Source organism: Haliaeetus albicilla, chromosome 24 (assembly GCF_947461875.1).
Source record: "Haliaeetus albicilla chromosome 24, bHalAlb1.1, whole genome shotgun sequence".
NCBI lineage: Eukaryota > Metazoa > Chordata > Aves > Accipitriformes > Accipitridae > Haliaeetus > Haliaeetus albicilla.
In genome coordinates, this window is record NC_091506.1 from 13120748 (window position 1) to 13137514 (window position 16767).

The 16767-nt window shown below is 58.8% G+C and overlaps 1 protein-coding gene across 3 annotated transcripts in view; it reads right to left on the reverse strand.

Annotated features, from left to right (window-relative positions):
- PLXNA1 (plexin A1) overlaps window positions 1-14736 on the reverse strand; it is a 125238-nt gene extending 110502 nt beyond the window's left edge. Inside the window, exon 1 of one of the 3 annotated variants that reach the window (XM_069812162.1) lies at window positions 14588-14736. The gene's annotated coding sequence lies outside the window, so the exon portion shown is untranslated. Of the gene's footprint in view, window positions 1-11941; window positions 12544-14041; window positions 14354-14587 lie in introns of those variants that run through there. The other 2 variants (XM_069812160.1, XM_069812161.1) reach the window with 2 other exon arrangements.
- Window positions 14737-16767: the final 2031 nt, after the last annotated feature.

Sequence of the window (16767 nt, forward strand, 5' to 3'; positions counted from 1 at the left end):
GCGTTAGCCTGGGATGGCTGCTAACAAACCTCAAGAGGAGGCACCTGGCCTGCTGCTCCCGCCCCACTCCACCACGGCACTGGGAGCAGATGCAAAAACCCAGTTTGCAGCAAGCACAGCCCAAGCCCCTACACAGAGGAGGATCTCAAAAGCACCTTTTAAAGGCGCTGAGAGAGCCGAGCCCTGGCATGCTACCTGCCATCCCTGCCACCTGCCTGCCTGACAAACCCCAGGAGAGCCACGGGCAGGAGGAGTTGCGGGGAGCAAGCAGGCACAGCAAGGAGAGGCACGTCCTTCTGGCATTTATATGCGTTAATAAACGCAGGGGCAGCCATCACACGGTCAGTTTGAGAGGCTCCGGAGGGACGAGGGGGCACAGGCAGGGAGGATGGAGAGCTCTGCACACGGCCGTGCCATGGATGGGAGCAGCAAAGCAGCAGGGAGCCAGCCAAAAACCCCACACCAGTGTGACCTTTGCATCCCTGGCAGTGGGGAGGAGATGGCTGCAGGTAGCTGACAGAGACAGCTCTGCCCTCTGTGTCTGCTCAGCAGCCCCTCAGTTACACCCCCTCCCTGTCTTCTCCACCCCCCCCCCCCAGGCACAAGCACCCCTGGGGTAACGTGGGGTTGTGCAAACCCCTGCCAGCACACAGCCCGTCCCACTGACACCATCGCAATCCAACCACCCAGGGTGGGACCATTGCTCCCAAGGTCCGGGACCGGGACAGGAGCTCAGCCCTCAGTTCCCCACTCCAGCAGCTGCAGATGAGCCTCTCCCAAAGCCAGTGGAAGAGGAGAGCCTCCCTCTCCTTATCGCCCATCTCTGACTCAGCCCAGGATAACCTGCCGGAGGAGGATCCCCGCCAGGGAGTGGCAAAGGTAGGAAATATGGCCAGAGGTGACTGCGCGGCACTGCTGGCATCCCACACCGGGCAGGGTGTCATCACAGAGCAGCCGGCTGCGCACGCCATAACGGCAGGGCTGCGTGGGGCCGAATGGCTACCCCAGAGCTCGGCAGCCTGCTCTTAGCAGGGCTGTGGGACCCACCAGCCAAGCCCCATGCAAACCTTAGGGGGGCTGCGTTGTCAGTGGGCCAGCGGCTGGGCCATATGGGTACCCCAACATCCCACGGAGCATCCTTCAATTCTGCTGCCCCCTTCCCAAGCCACAGAGGCAGCCAAGGAGAGGTCTGAGGGAAGGGAGAGACTTTTTCCCCCTCTTGTCCCACTCCCAACAAACAAAAAACCCCTCTCTCCCTTCCCAGGGCAAGCCCAGCCCTGGCCATCCCTGCAGCCCTGCCAGCTCTGCTGGGCCCCCAGCACTTTGGGCAAAGCTTCCGCACCACTTCCAAACCCTCTCTGCAGATCCGCCATCTCCACCAGCTCTCCTCTGCCCACGTGCTCACCACCCTGCTCCCTTCTGCCCCCCAACACATCCACCTCCAAGCCAATAACCTCAAGGGAGATTTGGGCAACAGCGTACTAGCAATACTGAGACCAAAGCCAGGTGCCAGAAAGCTCCACGAGTGTGGACACAACCAAACCATGAAGCCATCAGCCCTGGAAATCATCCCCACGGTCCTAATCCTCCATTCCTGCCACCTTTTCCAACAGCCACGCTGCCCAGCACCTTCATTTTTACAAGTTTGTCAGCAAGACCATAACCACGAGCACCCCAGATCAGAGCTTATTAGCCCCAAACCACACCGATGCATGGGACCAAGCCGCGCTGTCAGCACAACAACCCCCCCGGTTAGCTCAGAATGCCATCAGCCCGGCAGTGGCAGGCAGTGCGGTTTCCTGGTGGGTTGCTGGAGGGAGGTTTCCCACCCCAAGAAACAGGCACGGCTCTCACCAAACTGCCGCAAACCACAGGGCTGACACCCTCCAGGAACAGTACGGCCAGCACCCTTGCAAGATCACCATTGACACGAAACTCACGTGCCAGCGACATGCCGCAGAGAGAAGGAGGAGCGGGGAAGGCAGAGGAGGTGAAAGCAGGAGCGTGGTGCAGCGTGGGGATGCCAGCCAGAGCATCGTCCTGCTGGGATGGGCGAGTGGGACAGGGAAGTCACTGTCTTGGTGCGTTTCTATGATTCATCGTTTCTATTTCGGGAAGCGGGCCGGAGAGCTGGAGGTCGGGCTGCTGCCACAAAGCAGGGCTAGAAGCCCCAACAGGAGATTCCCAAATGAACGTAGGGAACTGCTACTCAGGAGTTGGAGAAAAGCAAAGTGAGGCAGAGCTGGGGCGAGCAGAGATGACACTCTGCAGAGCTCCGCTGAGATTTCTGCTCCTAAATATACATTAGCAGCAACACCTCATCCTAGTGCCCTGACACCAGCGGGGGTTTTGTCCAGTCCTGCTTAAAACCATTAGCAGCAACTACTAAAAAAAAACAGCAGGAATGGTTAGTTTGCTTTCTTCGGGATTAAATGATCTGGGCGCCCGAGACTTGGACTGAATTAAAGTGGGGTCCAACACCACAGCGGTGGGGGCAGCAGGCAGTCCTGCACTGGAGCACAGGCGCTGCTCCGTGGGAGCAGCCAGGAAGGAACAGCGCGGGGCCAAAGGGCATTTCCCTCCCGTCACACTGCCTCCAACCCCCGCGGAGAGGTCATGGTTCGGCTAACGGCAGGGCAGCTCCTCCGCCAGCACCCGCTTTGAACCATGCAGCACCCAAACCCCTCAGGGCTGCACTCAAGCAGCCAGCCCAGGACCAACGCACCAGTGCTGCCAGGAAGCGAGACCTGCACTGCGCGCACCGCCACCGCGGTCCAAAAGCATGGAAAACCAACCCTGAGCAGATACCCTGGAGCCGAGCCCAGCCCTGAAACAGGCTAAAATAAAATAATACACCCCAGCCTGGATGCGTGCGTGCCAAGTGGCAGAGCAGGACCAAAAATACACCCCGTTACGCTGCCTGGGCAGCAAGCGATGCAGCGCAGAGCATCCTGCAGCACAGAGCATCCCCACGCAGGGCTGGCTCACCCCACAGTGGGGCCATGCCACCAGCAAGACAGTACCGCAGGCTTGTGTTTTGTTTTCCACGCACACACACATATATATACACACACACACACATACATAGCAGGAAACCTGCCATCAGAAACAAAGCTGGTGAAGCAATCGTGCAAGCACCAAACCCGCCCCAGTCCCTTTCATCCCACGCCAGAGAGGACATTTGCTCACTGGTTTCACCTCAAAAGTGGCCACGCCGAGATGGTCGCAACTGCTGCATGAGCTGGATGGGGATGCGCTCACGCACCCTGGCTTCAAAAGAGCCTTTTATCAAAAAGCCATTGACATGACCCACAAATGCCTGAGTCCCACTTGCTTGCTGTTAAAGAGGTGGCAAGGGGCCGCAGCATTCATCCCCCCGAGGCTGCAAGCTTGCTGGTCCCGCAGTGTGGACAGAAACCTGGGTTTGGAATGCGAGATCATGTTTTGGGAAAATAATCATCGCTTTTGATAGCAGAAAGCAGGAGTAGTGGGATGGAGAAACTAACCTTAAAAGGCAAAGACTGGACAGAGCATTAAGGACCAGCTCTCCACTCGTCCGGGCAGCAAGTCCAGAGCACTGACAGATGCCGAGTCAGCACCGGCAGCCAGGCTACAAAGCAGCAGCTCTCACGAAAACAGCCGAAGCCAGGGTTTAAAACATGCCAACAAGCACAGAGGTGCGCATCTGGCACCCCCAGATCCACTTGCCGTCCCCACTCCTGCATCACCAAGACCCCGGCGGGCTCACATCGCCGCTGGTGCTGTCTGCCACCGTGCAACACCCAGGCATGACCCCCGCATGGTTACTGGGGTCCCAGGCAGGTCTGCACCCCCAGGGTTAGGGAAAGCACTGTTTGTCTTAGAGAAAAGCTGCTCTCAAGCAGTGGGATGAGGCTGCAAACTGCCCCAAGAGCTTTACAGCCTTGCACTTTGCAAGGGAGGCTATAAGAGTGAAGCAACGGGATTGAAAACCCCCATAAAACCAACCCCCAAAAGGGGAAATGGCATCTAATGGGTCTTTACCTGCAATCTCTCCAAGTCACTCGCTGCTCTCAGCAATAGGAAACTGTCCGAGAAGGGACTGGCTCCATTTTCAAACACACGAGCTGCTGAGCTGCCAGTAATTAGCAAAGGGGAGAGAGGGGAGATTATCCGGGGGAGAGAAAAGCCCGCAGGAGAGCCAGCCTTACCATACAGCTGGTGTATTTTTAGGTTCCTCTGCCTGGGAAAAGCCTTGCAACAATGAGGAAAGGCTGGTGGTGGTACCGAGTTAGAGCTGCAGTATGTATGCAATCCTCTGCAACAGGGCTAAACTTTAACTCCTTCCTTCACCGCACACAGTCATTAAAAACTACTTGGCTAGGGTGTCTCCCTAGCAAGCGGGTTAAATCATTGCAAATCTTATCCCTGGCTCAAACCACACCCTGATGAAATCAATAGCAAGTTCTAAAGCTGCCCTGCCCAATCTCCATTACTGTCACCTGCATCAGGAATATCTTTAGCATCTTCAGCTTCCTCCCAGGCTCCTGCCATCCCCCCAGGCAGGGGCTGAGGACCCCATCCTGCCCTGCCACTGCAGCGCACATGGGCACAGCAGCTTCCACTCCTGCTCTGCAAGGATCTTCGGGACAAGAAATTCAACCTCTTCTGTCCTGAAAAACGTGACAAGGAGAAGTGGCCATCAAGGGCTTCAGGAAGAAGCGTGACCCTCAGCAAAAAGGGCCATAAAAGAACAAGTAGCAAGGAAACTAAATAGTGTTTCTCAAGTGCACAGTTCCCCTTCTCCAGTCCTCCACAAGAAGTCATGTCAGACCAAGGAGAACCGCTCTGGAGTCACCACATGCTCTCGCCATCAAGGGACTGCATGCTGCCCTGCAGAGAGCTGTTCCCAAATGGGCTCACGAGTATTTCCAAGATGGAAATGCAGGCTTTCCCCCAACCACAATGTCCCAAGGCAGAGAGGCACACAAAGACAGTCTCTGCAGGTCCTGCCAGGACTGCTTGTCCCTGCCATGGAAACCGAGCATGGACTGACACCTTACACATATTCCCCAACTCCGTTCAGCTATGCTAAAAGTGAAAGCTGATGGCTGTCTTCTCCTTTATTCTCACAACTCATCCGGGTATCAAAGTCCCTATAGGGACCCTACAAGGGCTGCCGAGGGGCTTTCTATACGCAGTCCACATGCTGGATGTGTACTTCCCAAGAGGAGAGTGCACCCCATCCTTCCCTCGAGCTCCTACAGCCAAGGGAGCAATATAAAGGTCTAGATCAACCGATGCCTGGGATGGAGACCAACGCACAGCCCACAGCTGACCATCCACACAGGACACAGCCTGCTGCCTCCCCATCCTGCTTCAGGAAGGTTGTCCATCAGCATACATGGAGCACAACACCCCACCCTAAACCCTCTGTGCCTCTTGACATGCTGCAGACCCTGACCCAAGGCACCATGACCCCAGCTACAGGACTGCAGCTTCCTACTATGAACACCCAGGCCAGCTCAAGGCTTCAGACCCCAGACTGATGTGAATTTTGCCACCTCAGCCAGGACCAATTATCAACATTTTGTCCCCAGATTCAGAGCAAAGTCCAGATCAAGTCCCCTGAAGGCCACCTTCCACCTTGGCTTTCGCCCATGCGCTCCAGACCCTGGTTCTCACATCCCATCAGTCCACTGCCCCACGTAAATGTCCTGAAAACCAGCCCTGCTGGCAGAGGTCACCTTGGTCCAGCTGGACCTGCAGGGACCCAGAAGGTCACCCACCAGCCAGGTCTCCCACCAGTCAGTAGAGAAGTCCAACAACTGGTTCTCTGGCCACCAGCATCCTTCCCTTGTCTGATCTCACTCCATGTGTCATAACACATTGCTCCTCGCTCCCAAACCCGCTGTTCCATGTCCTTCACTGGGCCAGGGCAGCCACGAACACAAGCCTGGCCCTCCCCAGATCAATGCACCTCTTCCAGCCCAGCTCTCCAGGCTGGGCTCTCCCCTCTCCAACACACGCACACACATCCACACCTCCTAACCACCTCTGCAAGGCCAGCGGGAGAGCTGCGCTTCCCCCAAATCTCAGAGGGAACCCAGTGAGCTCCTGCTTTGCAATGAAGCACTGCCACAGGAGGATTCCTGGTTGCTGGACCCCCTCTGCTCCCAGCAAAGGGAGGTCGCTCTGAGGCTGGTTTAATCCCAGCTGAGCTGAAATTCCCATGCTTCCGCCCGGCCCCGTGCTGACACCAGCACTCATGCCATCACGTGGCGAGCTGAGCACGACTGCTGCCAGAGTTAGGGCCAATTAAAACAGACCACAAAACTCCAAACGAGGTTTCCCCAGCTAAACCCCAAGCCGTGCGTGCCTTTCCTTCCCCCAAACATCCCATCCTTCCCTCTCTGCCGTCTCAGTCGTGCTGCCCCAAGCACTGCAGCTGGAATCGGCTCAGGTCCCGGCTCCTCTTGCCCTGTGGAGGTCCCACCTCAGCATAGCCCTGCATTCTCTTTGCCCAAGCTGGACCTGACCCAGGAGCAGCGAGACAGCCGGAGAGCTAGCAGAGACTTGCTCAGCAGCAGGACGGACAACGAGGGGAAGGGGGAGAGCCCAAAAGCCTCCCCACAGCAACACCACCACAGGGGAAACCGCTCTGAGAGACTAACAGGGGCTCCACTCACAGCACAACGAGCGCAGGGCATCCGATAAAAACCGGGAGGCACCGCGCACACCATGGCAGGGGCTGCGCCTGCACTCTGCTCTCCTGCTGGCCCCCCACTCCAGCACACCTCCACCCCAGCCACCTGCAGCAAGGGGGTCTTACCCAACTGACCTGGGGGTCTTACCCATCCAACCCCGGCAGAGCAAACGTCGAAGCGTGGGTACAGCGCTGCCCAAGAGGTGCTGGCTGGGAGAGAGAGCAGAGCAAGGCTGCTTCTGTTCCTGCAGATCCTGGTTGCAACCTCAACCCACGCTGGACACAGGCATGCCGCTACAGCCCGACTCGGTGCACGAGGGGCTGAGACCCCGACAGGCATCAGTGCAACAGACCTGCTCGTCTACCGCAAAACCGAGGGGAGGGGGGGAAAAAAAGATTTAAAAAAATAAAAATCTCCGCCAAAAATCCACTTTCTGCTAATGAAGGTGGCTGGATGGTGGCTCCAGCAAGCACTGCCACCCCACAAAGGACCAGGGCGAGACTAAAGGCGTCCTGCTAGGAGTCCCGGTGCAAGCCGACGCGCGCCCCTGGCACGGGCGCATCCCTCCCTCCCGCCTCCCACCCACGCAGGCACGAGGCCGTGCAGAGCAGGACCTCTCCCACGTGTGCCGGCAGGCCTGCGGGCACCACTACCGTGCCGATAATAAGGAATAATAGCGGGTGTCAGTGGAAGCCGAGGCCGCTGGCGGCCTCACGGGCTCGATGGCAGCTCTCCTTCGGAAGCGGCGCTGCCTTCCTCCTCCCCCATTTCTTCCCGATGACATCAGCCTGAAAAACAGGTTCTTGACTTCAGAAGGGCTCATCGGGCTGATTCCGGTCCTGCCAGAGAGGGGAGAGCCCCCCGTGACTCTGGAAAGGATGCAGCCATCCAGGAGCCGGACCCCGAGATAAGCAGCAGTGGGCAGGCAGGGACCCTGCTGGCATACCAGCACTCCTAGGAATAAAAACCACCGAGGAGGAAATGGGGGTGGAGGGAGTGCGACACTGAGGAACGGATTTTAAGTGTTTTACAGAGGCCTCGGCAGCTGTAAGCTCGAGCTTGGGCTCACACCCTGGCTTTGCCACTGCTCGGGTACCGGGGCAGCCCGACCCAGCCGGCACAAAAGCCAAAGCCCAGGGATGGCTCCTGGCCCCCTCCAGCTCCGAGGCCAGCAGCAAGTCCTCAGGCTGGCCAAAATGACAAGACAGCACTTAACACCGCCCAGCAAAGCCTTCCAAGGGCCACAGGGCTGGACTTGGACCAGCAGGGAACATGATTCTGTGAAACATCCTGCCCACCGGCCAAGCTCGAAGATTATTTTTAAACTCCTCCTAAAATATTTTTGGGTTTTCCTCTTCCCCTGTTGAAACTAACAGTCTGGACAGGAAGAGCGAAGCAGCCGCCTGTACACAGAGCACGGCTGCACGCACAAAGCAAACAACTTATTGCCATTATAATTACCTGTGATGCTATCGGCAGCTCTGACGGGGTCAGCATTCGCAGAAGGAAATGTGGTTTTCACATTGTGTCATTTGAAACGTTAGACCATCCTTTCTCCCACCCTGCCCAAGGGGTGAGCCACTAGCAGTAACCACTCGCGCCAACATGACATTAATGGGGGGGAACAGCCCCTGGACGTGGGGCTACATTACGCAGGAAATTTCTTCCCCCAGCACAAGCGCCGATGGGAATCCGCCTTTCCTCTCGCCAGGGGTTTACTTCTGCAAGAGCCTGAATATTTTGACACACAAGCAGTTGCTTAACTAAGCACGTAAAGCAAAGGCATTTGCAGGGTTTCTACAACGATGCCAATATTTGCCTGGATGGGGGGAATGCCGGTTGTGTCCGGGGCCCGATCCTCTGCGGTAGCCGGATTGGGCCCCCGACACAACCGGCACTACCCCAGAGGGGCTTGGAGCATCCCGGGAGGGCAAGCATCCCAGCTGGCTTCCCAGTAATGGTGGGAAACCAGCCCTGCTCCTAACCCCTCATGTGCTGGACTGCAGCTCTGCTCCACCAAACTCCCAAGAAAATGCGAATCACTCAACATTTATCAGTTCAAAACACCCATGCAATTAGCAAGATATTTTTTTGTCTCCCTCCAGTATAATTATATACATTTTAATGCAATTACCACCCCTGTATTTTGTACATTAAACAGTAGGCAACCGAAGGAAGAGAGGCGCTTTATTTTTCTTGGCTTTGCCTTACTGAAAATAATAGTATGTTTCAAAACAGCTCCGGCAGAAGGGCTTATCTTCACCCAAGAAAGACGGGGAGCAGATGGAAAATGGGAGGGGGGAAGGAGGGATCTCCCGAAGGAGAAACGGGGATTGCAGTGCCCCTCCACGCTGCCCTTGCCCTCCAGTCCCCACACGTACCTACACCTGGAAACCGTCCCCGATACGAGGGGCAGGACTCGGAAACAGCCACAGCCTCTGTCCTCCACTGCCGACAGAAAGGAAAACCAAATCAAGTAAATGGTCGTCGGTTACTCAATCCCTGAAGCCGCGGTCATTAGCCGGATTAAAGCTCCCAAGCTCCGGCCAGCAGCACGGATAGCAAAGTGCAGCTAAACTGCCCAAATTGGATTACTACTGCTCCTGGGTCTCCCTGCCAAGTTGGCCAGCAGATTGCGGGATGCTCCAGACAGGAGAGGCAGGTGCCGAGCCCTGGGGCTGATCCGCAGGCTGCGGAGGGGGAGGAGGAGGAAAGATGGGGAGGAGACGGTCCCCGCACAGCGGGTCCCCCAGAGCCACGCAGCCTGTACCCGGCACCCCTGCCATGCTCTCACCCCAGGCACTTTCTCCAGCGAAATCCCTCACAAGCTCAGCTCAAGGAGCAAAGAGGATATCGCGCCCTGGCTCGCACCAGGCCCCGGATCAACCCTGGCGATAACAAATCTCCTCTGCAGTTCAGGCGGCTCGCAAGGGTCTTGGCCTCTGGGCACAGACCAGCACACAGCAGCCCACGGGGCAGGGGTGGACTTGGCCCCCATGACATTAAGGCACCCCACACCTTAGGGATGGAGTAGTCACCCAAAATAGTCCATCTTACACCACACAAGGAGACTTCAGAGAAGAAAGGAGCAAAAGTGTTTATGGAGGGTGAGCCCGACGGTCTGCATGTGGAGTTTTTCTCCAGACTCAAACGTCTCGGCACACCGGCAACAAGGAGGAGGTTTGCCAAGCCTTGGCTAAAGGGAAAATAAACTTCTAAATGTTTTTAATTCAGGGTTTTAAGTGGCGGCTTCCACCTGGAACAAGGGCTGGAGGCAGCCACAGACGCAGGATGCTCAGGGAAGCAAGGCAAACAAGGACACCGCCCTGCGCCCAGCCACACTCTGATGAGCCGGTGGGAAGACGGGTGTTTTGGCTACACAACATGCCAAGTGCAAGGGAGACAAGCTGTGTATGCCCGTGCCCGGCATAGAAACCATCAAGATTTATTTATTAGCTGGAGCTCATGATGCACCTCCATGATGCACAAGATATTTGCTCAAACTTGGCTTCCAAGCGTAGCTGGAGGACCACGTTGGGGTATCTACATGGCTTCTGTGCCGCATCCCAGCCAGGACTAAGAGGGGCATCGCTGAGGTTGGGGGTCAGAGATGATGTCAGAGCAAACGTGTTCTCACTACACACCACTTATCTGTAGTGGGATGTGACCCACAGCACTGCCCGGAACATGTCATGGGCTACAGACAGAGAAGCAGCTGGCTCCAGCTTGAAGCCAAACCAGCAACCCCAGCACTGGACAGTGGCAAACGCTGGTTCCTCCCCATTTCGCATGGAGCCACAGCACTCAGCACCCTGCTGGGAAAAGGGGCCCCAGCCCACACCCCAGAGAGATAAGGGATCATGGGCCATGCTGAACCAAGCTCCCCATCACTTGTGATTCCCAGCCCTTGGGCCTTCCTCCACACAGATGGCACAACACCGAGCCGTTCACCGGTCAAACACTGGCCAGGAGCACTCTGCCCACTGGTGTCTTCCAAATAGCACACAAGTATCTAATGACACAATTTGGAGGAGACATCAATGGATCGCAGAGAGCAGCAACCCAACGTCTCCACGTATGTATCCCACCAGCCCAGGTCAATGCAAAAATCTGAACTTGCAGGCAGTGAGGATGGCATATGGGCATCGGGATGGCAGCACCTCCGCTGCCCTGCCTCTTCCAAGGTCCACCTTCCTTCTGTTGTGCCGGGAGTGCCGAAAAACACGACTGACCCCTCACTGTGGACACAAATGACCACAGCACCAAAACACCCTATACAGAGAGGTGGTCAACAACAAAGCCCAGCAGGACTCAGCAGAAGCCCGATGCTGCAGGAAAGGCTCCCCCCGGTTCGCAGGGAGCCAGCGGCGTCAGCACCAGGCACTCCCGCTCAAAAATTCCCAGCTCAGGGCCGAGTCCGGCTCTCGCCGGTGGTTAGTGCTACAGCCAGGAGCAAGGCAGGCAGCAACAAAGGCCCTGACCCACACTCAGCCTAGAGAATAAACACGTACAAGTTTCCTTCATTAAGTCCGATCCCAGGGCCGGATCCTTCCCTTTGTTCAACGGATAGCAAACGCAGCGAACCCACCGAAATAAATTGCCTGGCATGACATTTACACCCAGGGAGCAGGGCAGGGGCCGGCCCCGGCTGCTGCCGTGATGGAGGAGGGGAGGCAGCCCTGCCAGCACGCAGCAGCGCCGCTTTTATTACCCTCTTCCATTTCGGCTGCGCAAAGCTCCGGCGAAACAGCACTCGCCCGGAGCTGCCGGCGTGGCCCTCGGCCCCGTCTCCGCCGGAGTTCAGAGGAGTTTGTTTATCTCTCGCAAGGCACTCTTGCCTCGCATGGGAAAAGGGCTTTGTGTTACCGAGAGGCACAAGGGCTCTTCTCCACGGCTCCGTGCACGGCCCGAGTGTGCACGAAGGCAGATGCCTCCGCTCTGCTCCAAATCCAATGCATCTATTAAAAAAAAAATAATCCAAGAAGGGAAAACTCTTGCCGGCGCCACTATCGTCATGCTAACAAAAACAATGCCACCAAAACTTTAATCTTCAGGGTACCAGCTGCAGAAAGCCCAGCCACCCAAAGGAGCAGGAGCCAGCCAGCCCCCAGCGCTGCCACCCCGCAGCCCCCCGCGAAGCAGCGCATCCAGGCTCACCGCTCTCGGAGGAGCGGTACCGGCAGCCAAAGCCGCAGGCGGATGGGGAGCACCGGATCACACACACCATCGGGTATTTTGAATCCAAACTTCCTTACCAGCCTTCCTTACAGCCCCGTGCCGCCACGCCGCTGCCAGCGCCGGCATCCACCGGCACCAGCAGACCGCGCTGCGGGGAGCAGGCAGAAGCAAAAACCTTCCCCCCTCGCAGCCGCTTAAGAAATTATCCATGCATCCTCTCAGAGGCTTCTGCCCTGCTGCTTTTCCTTGGCTTCTCCACCTTTCCACCCCATTCGGTCACCAGTGTCTTGAGAGAGAGACATCGAGTCACTCATTTTACCCACTGAGTATATACAAAAGACCCTGGGATTGTTCAGGAAGCAATTAGCCGCTGTTCAGAGGAAAATGGTGTTTTCAAATGGATAACCTTTGATGTAGTCAATAGCCTCAGCTCCTCTTTTTTTTTTTTTCTTTTTTTTTTCCTCGAAGCCACACACAAAAGAAATAAAAAAATTTTAAAAAAAAAAAATCCAGCAGAAGGCTGGTAATTCCCCCCGACACAGCCCTCGCTCAGCAGAAAGGGATTTTCTCGCAAGCCGGAGGAAAAGCAGCTTCGGAAAGGCAGCTCATCTGCCCAACTTTTCTCCCCTCCGTGTCCCAGAGCAGAGGAGAAGGATCATGAATATTCATCCCCCCCGTTAGCAGGTTCTGCTTTTGTTTTGTCCTCCCCAAAGCAGGAGGAAGGAGGGAGCTAACAAGTGAGGTTAATGCCTGTCTTTTCTCTCCCATCCATCTCCTCTTTAACCAGTGACCTTCATGTTAAGCCCTGTTTACACACCAGCCCTCCTCCCCTAGCTCCCCCCACCCCGGCACTCGGCCAGGGGCAGAAGGAAGAATTTCCCCGCAAGGAGAACAAGAGAGAAGAAGGGATTTCGGGATTTATTTCAGCATGCCACAAAGATTTTGCAAATCCCTCCCCGCTCGCACGCCGGAGCCGCCGTGTGCGTTTGCAGGGGCAGAAACGGGAAAGGGAAAGGGCTTAAGGGACAGCGAAGGCGCAGCCAGCTTTATCCGCCACCTTCCACGTTAATACCGGAGGCGGCCGGCGCGCACCGGCACGCAGCCCCGCACACAGGTATCGCAGCCTCCCACGCCTCGGTCGGAGAGGTGCCCGGGCGCTGCGCTGCGAAACTACGACGCGATCACAATAGTAACGATTATAACGAGGGCGACGGCGGCCATCCCGATCCCGCAAGGGCTCCCTTGCCTCGCTGAGCAAACCCCACGGCCGGTCTGCCGGTATCCCCGGGGCACCCCCCGTCCCCCTCCGCCGGCTGCCGGGGACGGGGGGAACGGCGGCTCTGCGGGTTTCGGGGCGAGCCCTGCCCGGATGCCGCGCCCCGCGCCCCGGTGGGATGCGGGGACGCGAAGCAGCCGGGAGGCGAAGGATGGCAGCGGGGAGGCGAGGGCGGATGCGGGGCGGCGAGGAGCGGGGATGGCAGCGGGGACGCGGGGCGGCGAGCGCGGATGGATGAAGCGGGGAGCCGAGGCGGCGAGCCCGGGAAAAGGCTGCGCCCCGCTCACGCCTCCCGGCCGCGCCGGACTCGGGTGGGCAGCGCTCGGGGCGGCACCGGGGAAGCGAAGCCCGCCGCGGAGCGGAGGGGAGGCGGCCGAGCCCCGCCGCTCCGCCGGGCAGGGACGCGCCCCCGGCCCCGGGAGCCCCGCGGGACCGCCCGCCCCGGTCCGAGCGGCTCCGAGCGGGGAGGTGCCCCCCGCGCCCGGTCCGGCCCGCACCTGCCCGGTCCCCGGCACCCCGCCGCGAAACCCACGCGGGGCGTGGGGCGGATAAAGTAAAAGGCTCGATCCCCGGCGGGTTTTTTGTCCTCCCCGCGGGAGGCGGTTCCCGCGGCCGCGCTCCCGGAGCCGCGGGGCGCAATGCGGGCTGGCCCCGGGCGGCAGCGGCGCGGCGCCGGCCCGGCCCGGCCCAGCCCAGCTCGGCCGCCGCGGCCCCTCCGCGCCCCCCGACGGGCCGCCGCTGCCCTGCCCGGGCCAGCCCCCTCTCCGCCGCCGCCGCCGCCGCCTCCGTGGATTTTCGGGGGCAATAAAGGCGAATCCACGCGGTTTTACCAAACCGACCCATCGGGCGCGGAAAGGCACGCGCCGCGCCCGCGGAGGAAAGTTGCAACCGGGTTACTCACGGCTCCGGTCCCCGCTCGCCTCCGCCGTGCCAGCCATAATTGCATTCCACACCGAGCCGCCCGCCGGGCCGTCGCTGCTGCTGCTGCCGCTGCCGCCGCCGCCTCCTCCTCCTCCTCCTCCGCGCCCGCCTCCCCCCGCCGCCGCCGCCGCCGCCCGGGGCTCCGCGCCCGCCTCGCTCGCGCCGCCGCCGCCGCTGCCCCGCATGAATGGGACGGCGGCGCGGGGCCCCGACGGAACGCCGCCCGCCGCGCGCCCCCGCCGCCGCCGCCGCCGCCACGCACGCGCACGCCCGCCCGCCCGCACCGGCGGCGCGAGGGAGGGGAGGCGGTGGCGCGCGCGCGCCCGCCCGCGCGGCGCCTCCAGGGGGCGCCCAAGGGGGAATGGGAGGGGAGAAGGAGGCGGAGCCTCCCCGCCCTCCGCCTGCCCTTAAAAGGGCGATGCCGCGCGGGGAGGAGCTCTAAAGGCGGCCACGGCGCGGTGGGGACCGCGCACACCCCCACGCAACGCGACCGGGCTGTGGGGCAACTGCCGGGGCCGGGACCCACCTGAGGGCGGAGTGGCGTGGAGGGTCCTCCTGGGCCTTCCCCCTGCAGCCCACGGCCGGACCGCGCTCCCCAGGGAGGTCCAGTCAGCATCTTTCCACTGGCACCACATCCAGTCTGCCTAAAAATAAAATTAGAAAGGGGAAAAAAATAATAAAAGCCATAAAAAGAGATTAAATGGGGGGCTGAGGTGATTGTTCGTCTTTTCCTAAACATGTTCAGCGCCAGCCACTTTTGTCACCTTCAGTCCCGCACCCTGACACTCTCTCTCTTGCTTTTCCCTCTCCCTGCACTGGCCAGGGCTTCCCTTCCCCTGCCTGCCCCCCCATGCAAGGGGTCCTGCTTGTTTGTGTAGGCCCTACAGAAACGCTCCATCGTCTCTGGGTTGGGAAGAGACCTTTGTAAAGACCAACAGAAATAAATACAGTGTTTATAATCAGGATCTCCACTGATTTCATGAGTGACCTTTGGGATGGGAATAGCGGGGAGCGGCTCTGGCCAGACTGGCCCACCAGGAGACGGACCTGCACATGGTTATGGTTTACTGGGACCCCACCGTGTGCTGCAGCATGGGGGCCGGGGGGAAACCTCTCCATGGACAATCCTTGCAGGGTGGCTTGTTCATGCAGGTTTTCACGGATGCAACCAGCCAGACCTTTATCCCCATCAAATCTCAGCACTGGGACCCACTTCACCCTTTAGACAGGAACATGCCATTGGAGTTTGGGAGCTGCCCCCATCCACAATGGAAGGCGTGTGCTCACCTTGTGCAGGCACGGGTGCGCAGACCTCCTCCACCAGCATCCTGGCAGGCGTGGGCCAAGGTACGGGCACGCACACAGCTCCCTGTCCTGGCTGACGGGAGGAACTGACTCCTGAAGCCGTGGAGACCGGGAAGCCTCCTTCAGCAAGAGCAGCGCAGCGGCCACTGCGGGTCCTTTGGAAAAGAGAGCCAGGGGCTCCTGGTGAATCTCAAGCACCAGAAGGAAGAAGGAAAGGGGCCCTCAGAGGCTCGAGCAAGGGTAGGAAGGAGGATGGAGGGGAAAATAGGTGATTTGACTGAGTACAACAGCAGAGGTGCTCTTTCCTTCCAGCCCTCAGCACCCCAATGCTCACGCCTTGCTCAAAGCCCACCTGGGAGCAAAGACGACGTCCCTGCCGCTTGGACAGCAGTCCCTCCTGACACAAAGAGGGTTTTCTCCCCATTTATCCCCACACCCTGCCCTCGCCAGCATCCATCTCCAGGAGGCCGGGAGGAGCCAGAACAGGCGCGTTCCCCCGGGACGTGGTGTCGGTGCCTGCCACTCTCCCACCTCTTGTTTGTGCACAGACACACATGGGGCCCAGACGTAAAAGCTTTCGAGACAGAGGAGAAGAGAAGAAATCGGCGAGCTCTGCTGGCAGGGAAGTGGCTGGGGTTTGGATCACTTCCCCCGGATTGAAAGAAACACTTCTTTTTTTTTTTTTTTCTTCCTCCAAGAGACTAAATTTAGTGAATTCCTTTCACATTAAAAACTTGTCAGGTATTCATATCCAAAGAGGCTGCTGCTCAGGTCTCTCAGGGGAGTTACCAAGACAGCAAAACCTCTTAAACATATAAAGAAGAAGGGAGAGATATTCAGGCAATCTCCCACCACCACTTTTAAATCCGCTCTCTCCCAGGACCCGTGCACGGGCACCTTGGTCCCACGGTGGCCATCTCCTGCTGCAGAGGCAAGAGGAGAGGGATGAATTCTTCCTTCCCGGGGCAGGACTGAGCGATGCAGCAGCACCAACCCCTGGGCCACTGCTGCCGTTCCCGTGTCCCCCTGCTCAGCGCCAGCGGGAAGGAAATCAGAGCGATTTATTTTTGCTGAAAGATGGATTGTCGACATCCATCCAGCGACGAGGGAAACCAAGGTGGCGGAGCTGAGAAAGGAGCGGGCGTCCCAGCTGCGGGCGCACCGTCAGCCCCCTCCTGAGCCACCAAGGAGGGTCCAGCCCTGAGAGAAGGGAATAAAAAAAGACAGCAAGAAAACCCAAGCATCCCCCGTGCCGGGAGCCCAGCGCAGGCCCATGGAGGGAGCTGGCAGGAGAGCGTCCTGGGTTTCTAGCGGGTGGGAGGCAGCCCTGGGCTCACGGTGACCCACAGAGCTCACACAGCCGGTCCCACGGCTCATCCCGCACTGTGCCCGGCGGGCACT